This window comes from Babylonia areolata, chromosome 4, assembly GCF_041734735.1.
Source record: "Babylonia areolata isolate BAREFJ2019XMU chromosome 4, ASM4173473v1, whole genome shotgun sequence".
NCBI classification, from domain to species: domain Eukaryota; kingdom Metazoa; phylum Mollusca; class Gastropoda; order Neogastropoda; family Buccinidae; genus Babylonia; species Babylonia areolata.
The window spans coordinates 1,948,208-1,955,992 of record NC_134879.1 but is presented as its reverse complement, the minus strand read 5'-3'; the positions used below and the strand labels follow the sequence as shown (position 1 = coordinate 1,955,992).

Here is a 7,785-nt window from a genome sequence, read left to right as displayed (position 1 = left end):
TTTGTTGTTTGTGCTTTGAGTGCAAGATGGAGGTATTCAGCATCACTGGCTTGGTGCTGTACACCCAGGGTCTTGGTAGAAGCGTTACGGTGTGTTTTTGTAAGTATTGAACTTTCCTGGTCTCGTTTTCACCTTGTTTCTTGTTTGTATTCTACAGCTTTTCTTTTTTGTTGTTCAGCCTTTTTTCTTTTTCTTTTTTTCAAATTAGCAGGGCTGGCCCCTGTGTGTGTGTGTTTTTGTTTTTTTTTCAACAAAGCAGTCAGTTGGCATTTGTTGAATATGGAGCATTAAAAATTGAAGATACTGACAGGTCAGTATCTGAGACAGACACAATAGTTAGTCGCCTAGCTGTAGCTGTTTCGTACATGTAATAGGTATCAGCAAAGTGTTCAAGATAAGGGAGAGAATTACCTTTTGGGAGGGAAACCTCTGAAAAGGGGTTCTTCCTCTGAAATCAACTTTGGTTTTTTATCCACTCTTAAAGTCTTAACTCCCGAGAGCAAGGTTTCGGTTGCGCATGCGCACTAGAGCCTATCCATAAAAGGGAAAGGGGCGGAGTTTATCTATAAAAAGCGCGAGCACGTGTCCGGTAGAAATGTAAACATGCGGGAGGTGAAAGCAAAACAAAGACCGACTCACTGTTAGCGGAGAAAGATATCCGTGTACTCCTGCCACACCTGCTCCCAAAACCGAAACTGCTTCCTCTCCAGCACTCTCACTTCAGACTGGCGCCGGGGGTTACGAGCGTCAATCACAGTTTTTGTGGAGGTCACTCGCCGGCTGTTTATGTGATCATTCCAGTCCAAGAAAGGTTAGTAGATCATCATATTTCTCTCCGTTTGCATGTTTTACAAACAATGTGGTCGTTTACGGTTGCCAACGTCGAGGGGCTGTCTGCATGCTTTCCAATTCTCACCGGACAGTACCACGTGCTGGTGCTATTTTTATCTGACAGTCAATGAAAATGGATGTGCTGAACAGTAGCAAAGTTGTTTCCAGTAACACTAGTGTTTATTGGAGTTTTTCGGACACGCTTGTCTATGTACGCTTCATGAAGTCTAATATTATTTAAACTATTGATACATTGAACTTGTTTGAGTTCTTTAATGTGTGTGAGAATGGTGCTCATGCAGCTTTTTGGATGGGAATTCTTTGGTTACTGGGGCTGGCTGTTTCCCATTTTGGGGTGGTGATACAGGGGACAGCTTCTTGCATGGCTCATAACAGACTTTATCCACAGTTGGCAGGCAGGACCCACATGTTTTGAGAGCAGTCTTACACACACCTCTTGTGAAGGACCCGGAGACAGCTGCACAAAGCCACCTCCTCAAGAATTATAAAATACCGTCTTGCCCCATTCTGACAACTTGGTTTTATCCCATCAATTTATTACTTTTAACAGCATCTTTTCAGCATCTTTTTTTTCATCTACACAATAGCTTTAGGCTTGCTATTTTCAATAGTACCCAGGTACCTGTTGTCAGGTCAGGTCATTTGATCTGCTACTGGTAACCTGTAATCCAGTACAACCTGTTCAGGGTCGGGTTGCCGGCGACTAAACCGGCACTCCCACTGATCCCTACCGGGACTGGTGAGGCGGGTGGCTAGACACCCTTATGGAGATCCATAAAAGGGCGTCGGCTCAGGAGAGCCACTGACGGCCATCTAGCTCCACCGTGCTGTGTGCATGCCACACGCAGTTGGCCCCCGGGGTGTGTCTACCCATGCATGCGAAGTCTGGATCCGGCAGAATCTGCGGAAGAAACCTATCGGTTCAACGGAGAGGAAGGCGGTTACAGCAACACACTGTGGAGTGCAGAGAGCAAGATGAGACACCGAAAGGATATCTTGGTCATCCACTGCATCCGTGCTCATCCTCCAGTCGTCTCGACTTAGTCTTGCCACTGGAAATTGGTGGACCTGGACGAGAGAGTGAGGTCGACGTTGCGCAACTCCTCTTCACTTTAAACAAACTCATCGTGCAAGTCATCAGTCATCCAAAATGACCTTTCATCCTTCATCATTTCATCAACCCCAAGTCCTGTGGCGACAGGCGAGCGACGAAACGACAGGTGTGGGTACACTGGCAGTCGCAGCCGCAGACCTGCACGCAGGCGGGTCAGGCCATAGGGTCGTTCTTCGTCGACAGGAGCAGCGATGGAGCTCGGCAGCCGTCTGAGCAGCCCTCTTTAGGAATGCACTGCTCACCTCCCTGGCATGAGGAAGGGGCTAGAAAAGGTGCCCTAAAAATTGCCTGCTCCATATCACCCTGGCCAGCATACCGCGGCTGGCGGGGACCCTACATCAGCGGTCGAAACAAAAAGAAAGAAAAGAAAAAAACAAGGATCGTTCCTCTCACCATTGGTGCTTGGAACATAAGGACTCTCCTGGACAGAGATAACGCGGACAGACCCCAAAGGAGAACGGCACTAGTTGCATCCGAACTCGCCAGATACAACATTGACATCGCAGCCTTGAGTGAGACTCGGCTTGCAGGCGAAGGCGAGCTCTGTGAACGGGGATCTGGTTACACCTTCTTCTGGAGTGGACGAGGAAGCGAAGAGCGACGTGAGGCTGGCGTTGGTTTTGCAGTAAAAACAGCACTTGTCAGCAAGCTAGCTGGAATCCCAAACGGAGTCAACGGTAGGCTTATGACCATGAAACTCCCACTGGCATCTGGCCAGAAGCACCTCACCATTGTCAGTGCCTACGCCCCAACCATGACCAACCCGGATGAAGTGAAGGCAAAGTTCTACGAGGACCTTCACTCTGTCATTGCTGCTATCCCTAAAGCAGACAAGCTCATCATTCTTGGGGACTTCAATGATAGAGTTGGCTCTGACTACATCTCCTGGGATGGAGTGATTGGAAAGCACGGTGTGGGCCACTGCAACCCAAATGGATTGCTTTTGCTTCAGACTTGTGCAGAGCACGAACTGCTGATAACCAACACAGTTTTCTGCCTCCCTACCCGTAACGGGACGTCATGGATGCACCCACGCTCAAAGCATTGGCATCTCATCGATTACGTCATCGTCAGGAAAAGGGATAGGCAAGATGTACGTGTAACAAAGACCATGTGCGGCGCCGAGTGTTGGACAGACCATCGCCGTGTAGTCTCGAAGCTGAATATTCGAATCCAGCCCAAGAGACGCCCCCAAGGCCAGAAGGCTCCAAAACGGCTCAACATCGCTAAGCTGAAAAACATCACCATCAAACAGTCCTTTGTGGAGCTGCTGGAAGATCGTCTGGAATCTGCCTCTCTGGACAACCAGAATGTGGAGTCTGACTGGAGGACCCTGCGTGAGCTGATCTATAGTACAGCTTCAGAGACCCTGGGACCCATGACCAGAAAGCACAAAGACTGGTTTGATGAAAACTGTGATGAAATCAAGCAGCTTCTGGATGAGAAACGCCGTCTGCATCAAGCCTACCTGAGCAACCCAAAGTCCACATCAAAAAAGGATGTGTACGATGCCATCCGCTGGACTGTTCAGCAAAAGTTACGCCCTTCCTCCATAAATGATGAAGCCATAGACCGTCTCCCACAAGTCCCCATCAACGAAGCACTGGACGATCCGCCAACACCTCTTGAGATCCAGAAAGCAATCCGTCTGCTATCCAGTGGCAAAGCACCTGGCTCAGACTCCATACCAGCAGAGGTCTACAAGGATGGAGGCATTGTGCTGACTGAGAAGCTCCATCAGCTGTACTCACTCATGTGGAAAGAAGAGACGATCCCCCAGGATTTCAAAGATGCATCTATCATTCACTTGTACAAGTGAAAGGGGAACCGGCAAGCCTGTGATAACCATCGGGGCATTTCCTTGCTCTCCATCGCAGGCAAGATACTTGCCAGGATCCTACTAAACCGCCTCACAGCACACCTTGACCAAGGTCATTTGCCTGAGAGCCAATGTGGATTCCGGAAAGAGCGCGGAACCACTGACATGGTGTTTGCTGCAAGGCAGCTGCAAGAGAAATGTCAGGAGCAAAATGCTGATCTGTTCTCCACTTATGTCGACCTCACTAAGGCCTTTGACACCGTGAGTAGAGAGGGACTGTGGAAGATCATGGCCAAGTACGGATGCCCTCGGAAATTTATTTCCTTGGTCAGCCAATTCCATGAAGGCATGCAGGCTCGAGTCCAGGACAAAGGCGAAACATCTGCTCCTTTTGCTGTCAAAAATGGTGTCAAACAAGGCTGCGTCCTGGCTCCAACGCTGTTCAGCCTCATGTTCTCTGCAATGCTTACTGATGCCTTCAGAGATGGCGATGTTGGAATCGGCCTAAAGTACCGAACAGATGGCAAGTCGTTTAACCCCAGAAGGCTTCAAGCAAAAACAAAGGTCATGACAGACATCAGAGACTTTTTGTTTGCTGATGATTGTGCTTTCAACGCTGGATCTGAAGCTGACATGCAACTCAGCGTCGACAGGTTTGCCACTGCCAACAGGAACTTTGGCCTTACCATCAGCACGAGGAAAACTGAAGTTCTCCATCAGCCAGCCCCAGGGAAACCCTACGTTGAGCCCAACATCACAGTCAACGGTCAGAGACTCAGTGCGGTGGAGCGGTTCACGTACCTTGGCAGCACACTGTCACGTAATGCGACCATTGACGATGAAGTGAACGTCAGGATTGCAAGAGCAAGCGCAACTTTTGGTAGACTCGATGCAAATGTCTGGAACAGAAGAGGCATTAGTCTTGAGACCAAGCTAAAGGTCTACAGAGCAGTAGTTCTCCCCACACTACTGTACGCCTGCGAAACTTGGACAGTGTACAAACGACATGCCAAGAAGCTGAACCACTTCCACACAACATGCCTCAGGAAGCTACTGAACATCAAGTGGCAAGACAAGACCCCAGACAGAGGTGCTCGCAAAAGCCACCCTTCCCAGCATCTTCACCATCCTGATGCAGTCCCAGCTTCGCTGGACACGTGGCGCGCATGCCAGACCATCGGCTGCCCAAAAGGCTCTTCTATGGCGAGCTGCAACAAGGGAAGAGATCACACGGAGGTCAGAAGAAGCGCTTCAGAGATACTCTGAAAGTCTCTCTGAAAGCGTTTGATATCAACCCTGACTCCTGGGAGGAATCTGCAGTGGACCGTGACAAATGGCGCGCTGCTGTGCACAAAGGCGCCAAGTTGTGCGAGGTCAACAGGACTGCTGCAGCTGTTCAGAAGAGGCAGGCCAGAAAGTCACAGGCAAACAAGCTCCCTGCCAATGATATGCCTGTCTTTGTCTGCCCAACTGTTAGCAAATTTTCGTCCGCAGATTGGACTATTCAGCCATCTGCGCATTCACAGATAGATTCATGAGCATCCTCCCCCCCCCACCACCACCCTCCCCCCAGCTGGATGACAACGATGGTCATCATCGATCTCGATGGACATGCCACCACCACTGAATCAAAGGGTCGTCTCAGAAAATTGTGTTAAGTCACTGGCTGCACAGACAGAACAAAATATTGCTGCTTACTAGTTCTGAATCAGGGCCCCTCAGCAAGGCTTCAGTATGACAACAAAAAACCACCACCAAAAAAACAACAAAAAAACCCCAACAAACCCTAACACTTCTGAGTAAAAATCTCAAGAGTAAAGATAGAATTCTTGACCTTACAAAAGTACTCTATTCAACGGTTGTTCAAGCCTGTGCTGTTCTGACTTCAGCAATTTGGGGAGTTTATAATAAGAAATCACTGACCATCCAAAAATAGTCGCATTCACTGAAAACACCAGACTTTGTCCATTTCTTAAGAATTGGAAAAAACAACAAAAACCCCAACTCACAAAAAAAAAAGCATACAAACAGGCATGCAACATAAATTATTTTAGAAAGAAATAAAAACGAACCAAAGAAGTCAACAGTTGAGAAAAATTTATTGCCAAGACATGAAAAAACATCGTGACAGATCAGCTGTGGCAGTGACCACCAATTGCACCAATATTGACCATTCTCCTTAATCTCACCAGGCCATACTGTGATGAGCAATCAAACAAGGAAAACATGGAAACAGATACATCAGAATGAACTTTCTATACATGGGTTGTGATATTCTGACATCTCAGACTGGATGATGATATGATAAAGGCACACTGGGCCTGCTATGACAGAACAGATAAGGAGAAAAAAAAAAAAAGCAGATCAGAATCTTATCAGTTTTCCTGGCAATGTGCTACCTTACAATGAGTCAACAGAGTGCAACGCTACCTTCCAATGTATTAATTCAGCAGAAAGAATGGTACTTTCCGATATATAATTTCAACAGAAAGCAATGCTACCTTCCAATATGTTATTTGAACAGAGGGCACGCTACCTTCAAATGTTTTCTCACCGATATGTTAGAAAGGGTGGGTTCACTAGATCAGTTTTTGTCTTGTTCTGCCAGAGTAACATGAAAAAGGCACAAAGAAGAACAACCAAACTGATTGACAAATTGCTCTACAAACACTTCTGGCACATAGTACTGAAACTGTGTCCGCTCAGTCAACCAATACAATTATTAAGCTAAGCATTTTGTCTGAACTGAGGTTTTCCTGACATTATAAGGCTTTGGATATGTTGTTCAGTGTTCTTTTCTTGTCCACATATTGCGTCACTATCCAAGAGGATCACAGAGGTTTGTTCTGTCATAAAACCAACGTACCAGTACTTACAAGGCATTTGTTTTCCTTCGCTCTGCGAATGGCAAGAAAATGGAACCAATATATTTATACATGCATTCTGATAGGATATTTGGTTATCCATCACTTCTCTCTCCACCTTAGTCCTTGACAGGATCCTTTTAATTTTCTTCAGTCAATTCATTTGTTCTCGACTCTAAATGTGCACTGTTCATGAAGACTCCTGTAAGTACAAGACCCTTACATACTTCTGACACTACATATTCAGCAATCACAATTACCCACTATGAAATATGGCTCTTATGAAATAAAGCAGAGCCATTTTTTCAGCTTACAGAGACGGAGCAAGAAGCCAAATCAATGAGGAACAGATACATCAATATGTTGATCAATGAAAATGCTGCAAAACATCCACCAAAAAAAACTAGTTTTCCCAAGAATGGAATCCAAAAATTTCAAATCAGACAATGTATTAATACAGAAAACTGCTGAAGATTTTATCATTTTTAGTTTTAAAACACTGCTTCCCCTCACCCCCCCCCCCCCCCCCCAAGTCACTAGACTATTATCTGTATTCATGGATCTGATGACCACAAATGCAGATTTGTAATGATGTGAAATGCTATCTGGAACTAGTTACCTATCAACCAGATGACACAATCATACAAAGAGAAATGAATAAGATTGTTGAATGTTTAGACCACCACTTTCAGCAAAAGCAGGATGTGGGATAACAAAAATATCTACACACTTAAAATCTGCTCAAAATACATATGTTCTAAAACTTAAATGAAAAGCCATCATAAAAATGTGTGTTCTCATACTATTACCAATTTATTTTGTGATGAAAGAGTAATTCAGATTGTCTACAATTTTGACAAGCTTTGAAGAGAATATATTGGTGAAAATGCACACAACAGGCAAGTGGGCATTTCTGCTCATCGACAATAATGCAAATAATTTTGAAGAATTTTCTCACATGCTGCATGTCACCCCATTTCATAAAATCTAACCCTTTAAATTCCTTTCACTGATTTTTGACAAAATTTCACCCCATACATGTTATGTGCCCAGATAATTGGGACAGCAGTTGCCTCCTCTGCTGTTCTGATGGTCATTGTCGGACACGACTATCATACAAATGTGAATTGCTTGAA

At 45.7% G+C, this 7,785-nt stretch overlaps 1 long non-coding RNA gene across 1 annotated transcript; it reads right to left on the bottom strand.

The window, feature by feature from the left end:
- Nucleotides 1–233: 233 nt before the first annotated feature.
- LOC143280776 (uncharacterized) lies at nucleotides 234–955 on the bottom strand. Its single transcript, XR_013055062.1, has 2 exons — nucleotides 857–955; nucleotides 234–677 (listed from the first exon to the last, which is right to left on the bottom strand). It is a non-coding gene; the product is annotated as an uncharacterized LOC143280776 (long non-coding RNA).
- Between the last annotated feature and the right edge of the window lie 6,830 nt (nucleotides 956–7,785).